Below are 4,379 nucleotides of genomic sequence, written 5' to 3'. Positions count from 1 at the left end.
GAGTTCTGCCTGCCTCTCCCGGGCCACAGAACCTGAACGGTTGTTTCTGTCCTTGTGGGTGAAACCCCTCAGCTCATGCATCTCCCCACAGACCAGACCTCTCTGGGCCCAGTAATGAGAAGACAGACAAAAGAGAGAAGGCAGACAGACTAGCTTTATCCTGCTCCTGTACCATTAAACTGGCCACACACCTCCTCAGGACAACGTACCTCTAATTTTACCAGTGTAACTCTGGACAGTAAAGTTTAAGCCTTCAGCAGGTTAAGAAAGACTTGCCAGAGCTGAAAAGGAACCCAAAACGTAATGACTGAGATGGGTAATGTACATAAATAGCTGGACCCGTTTGTCTCTTGTTCAAAATCCTATTCTATTTGCGAGCAATTTTCTTCTACTTCAAACCCTCTCATTATATACCCTTTCATTCAAAATGTTAATTCTCCCTCCTCGTGTAATTTAACCATCCACTAATCATTTCTGGGATGGAAACACATATTCCTAAGTGAAACTCTTTTGAAGAGCTGAACTAAGCAGACAGTGGGTTTGTTTCTCTCGTTTCTTGTCTGACGGTTAATAGAATTGCCAATGAAGAACTTTTTCAAAGTCTTAAACATGATCCATGACAATGCTTTTGTGCGAACTAAACTTTGGGAGGCCAGAGAGACGTCTGTATCTCAGTAATTAAAGTGAAAAAAAGACAAAAATATTAAAAACATGTTGCCCCAAAATGATATTTACAAAAATGACTTGAGAGTCTATAAAAACACAGAGCAACTCTCTTCCCAAATAAAAGGAAAAGTACAGAGATATGGATTCTAACCTTGGGTGTTCTGGTTACTAGCTAAGTGACCTTGGGCACATGTCTGCATTTTCCACCAAATTTGTGAGTCCATTTATAACAAAAATGATAGAAATTGGATAAGAAGTTTCACGTAAAGGAAGAATATCAATGTGATGGGAAAGGGAAGAAGTTAGATACTCTCTCTGGTTCATTTCTCTACCATCACTTCTATCTAGCCTTCCCTGCTGCTCAAGGGACTATCTAATCAGAGTAATTCACCATCTCCTTAGCAGAACAACCCTCTCTAGGGTGTCAGCAGTGAGCAAGGCCAGCTAAGGCTTTCCTGTGTTTGAAGTTGAGAGATAAACGAGCAACTGGCTCCAAATTCTATCTCACTTATAAATTTAAAATGGAATCTGCTTAGGGTCGACAGTTCTTACTAAATCCAACGTCATCCTTTATCGCTCTTGAGAAAAAACGTTAAAGATCTGAGCATTTTGAGACCCTCCACTCCCTCCTGTCCTCATGAAATAAAAAATTTCCCAGGTCATCGAATACATGGTGTGGTAAATCACATGAGGGCCCAGTTTCTCACCCCTCCCCATGTCCACACCCTTTGCCATGTAATTTGGTAGTGCCTTCCTGCTGAAGTACTCAGCCAGGTGCAGAGCCTGGATTTGTAGGGCCCAGTGCAAAATGAAAATGTGGGACAGCCTTATTCAAAAAGCAGCAAATGAGTGCTGTTAGAGCTACTAAAATATACAGCTTTTCCTTTCTTCCACAGCCTCTCTCTCAACATGTAATGGTGTGTTTTTTTCTTTTTTTTGTTATGGTATTTTTTATTTGCTATTTATTGTCATTCTAAGTTTAACAATTTTTTAAAATTAGCATAAACTTTGCAATTCATCTTTATATTTTTGAAGAAGTGACACCTGGGGCTGGGACATCCATGCAAAGTGTACAAGGCAGGGACCCCGTGCAAAGATAAATATGCGGTGTCTGCCCTGGGCTGAGGATTCCTCCAGTGTGGAGACATATTCACCTCTGAATCCCCAGTGCTGGGCATGGTCCCGGGCACACAATAAGCAATAAATACATATTTAAGGGAGAAAGCGAGGGAGGAAGAAAATGAACTTGAAAATCTGTTCTGCTTGTGAGAACGTGGAGAAATTGGCACTCTGACACATCGCCAGTGAGAGAGGAAGATGGTGCACCTACTCTGGAAAACAGTCTGGCAGGGCCTCAAAAACTTCAACGGAGAGCTCCCACATGAGCCAGCAATCCCCCTCCTAGGCATAGTCCCAAGACAAATAAAAACATACGTTCACACAAAAACTTGTACATCAATGTTCAGAGCGGCATTATTCATAATAACCCCAAAGTGAAAACAACTCAAGTGTCCATCAACTGAAGAATGGATAAACAAAATGTGGTCTCTCTATACAATGGAATATTATCCTTCCATAAAAAAAAGAATGAGGTACTGATTCACGCTACAACAGGGATGACCCTTGAAAATACTGTGCTAAGTAAAAGAAGCCAGTCACAAAGGACCACATACTGTATGATTTCATTGGTATGAAGTGTTCAGAATAGGCAAGTCTGCAGAGACAGAAAGCAGACTGGCAGAGCGGGGGATGCGGAGTCATTGCTAATTGGAAGAGAGTTCCTCTTTAGGGTAATGACGATGTTTTGGAATTAGATTGCGGTGATAGTTGCGCAACTTTGTGAATATAGTAAAAACCACTGAATTTTATGAATTTCATGGTATGTGAGTTAAACCTCAATTTAAAAAAAAACAGTTCTGCTTGGGTCCATTTCTTACTAGTGTGTGACCTTTGAAAAGTTATGTAACCTCTAGGAACTTCAGTCTCCCCAACTATAAAGTGGGAAACAATAATACTTCTGTAGAAGTGTTTGTGAGGACCGGGTTGGATATTGAATGTAAAGCAGTGGCACCATGCAGTCTTCAAGCCTCTGCTCTTACCTGCTGCCCTCAGTGTCAGGGAGGGTCTGTGGCAGGATTCAGGGCAAAACTGACCCAATGGGGTCCCTCGCTCACCCTCTACCCGCGGGAAGTAGAATGCAGAACATCTGGCGAGGGAGTGGAGGGATCAGAGTTCTCTCTCTTCTTTCTCTGTAAGTGGATTCTCTCCCCATCTCCCCTTGGGATGGTCAGATGGAGTGGATGAAGTTTCTTCTTGGAAGGGGCTCTGTGCCTTGGAGGGACCAGGTGAGACCCAGGAACAAGGCAGCTAGGTCACTGCCTCCCTGAGCTTGGCTGGCCTCTAGGCTGTAAGGGGCAGAGTAACAGGGCTTCTTGGGGTTTCTGCTTGGTCCAGCCGCCCTCAGCGTGTTAGTGTGGAAGAAAGTGTGGAAGAAAGTGTGAACAGTGTACATGATTTCTTACTGGACCCAGATGCTCAGCAGGAATACAGTTTCAGGGAGGAGAAGGGAGTCCCAGTGTCTGGCACAGCCAGGGCTAAACAGACCCATGTGGCGCTCCAGGCAGCAAAAGAATGCTCTTGGGGCTTCCCTGGTGGCGCAGTGGTTAAGAATCCACCTGCCAATGCATGGGACACGGGTTCGAGCCCTGGTCCAGGAAGATCCCACATGCTGCAGAGCAACTAAGCCCGTGCACCACAACTACTGAGCCTGCGCTCTAGAGCCCGCGAGCCACAACTACTGAGCCCATGTGCCACAACTACTGAAGCCTGCACACCTAGAGCCCGTGCTCCGCCACAAGAGAAGCCACCGCAATGAGAAGCCCGCGCACCACAACAAAGAGTAGCCCCTGCTCGCCGCAACTAGAGAAAGCCCGCGCGCAGCAATGAAGACCCAACGCAGCCAAAAATAAAAAATAAATAATTAATTTTAAAAAAAGAATGCTCTTGAACAGTATTTGCTCAAAATTATTTTGTGGATGGTAGTGATAAGGAGTGTTTTCGTATTTCCACCAGAGGGCGCTGTGTGCCTCCTTGATGGCCACTCCAATGTTCTATAATTAAGTGGAGTTAAGTGGTACCATATGAACAATTTATTAAAGTTTTAACACCATGAAAGTGACTCCTAAGTCTACACTTGGAATCCTAAACTTTCCTCCAAACACTGGTCCTACATTTTTAGTTTTATGTTTCCTATTTCCGCCTGGACGTTCTGCTGACCCACGGAACTCACTATGCCCCAAACTGAGTTCATCATCTTTCTCCCCAGCTGAGTTCTTACCTCTTTGTGGGCCTAGGACAGCCAATTCCATTCTGCAGAACTTGAACTGAAAAAGGGACCCCAGCTGAAACCCAGTCACACTCTGCTTGGCAAACCAGGCCCTCAGGAGAAAGCAGCATCTTTTTCTACTGTGCACAAAGGCGCCAAAGTGGCCCGCAGCGGTCCAGGGCACCACGCTCATCTCACGTACTCAACTTCGTCATTTGCACTAGGTGCTTTTCACTACTCCATGTCCGCCACCATCCCTGAATGTCAAAATCATATCTTTTTTCCTGAAGACCCATCACAAATGTTGCCACTGCCATAAAACCTCTGAACTGCTTCCTCTCCTGCACTCCCACCAACTTTTTTTTTTTTTTTTTTTTTTTTTTTTTTT

Source organism: Monodon monoceros, unplaced genomic scaffold (genome assembly GCF_005190385.1).
Source record: "Monodon monoceros isolate NGI ecotype Baffin Bay Population unplaced genomic scaffold, NGI_Narwhal_1 Super_Scaffold_22, whole genome shotgun sequence".
In the NCBI taxonomy this organism is placed as follows: domain Eukaryota; kingdom Metazoa; phylum Chordata; class Mammalia; order Artiodactyla; family Monodontidae; genus Monodon; species Monodon monoceros.
This window is presented reverse-complemented; position numbering follows the sequence as displayed.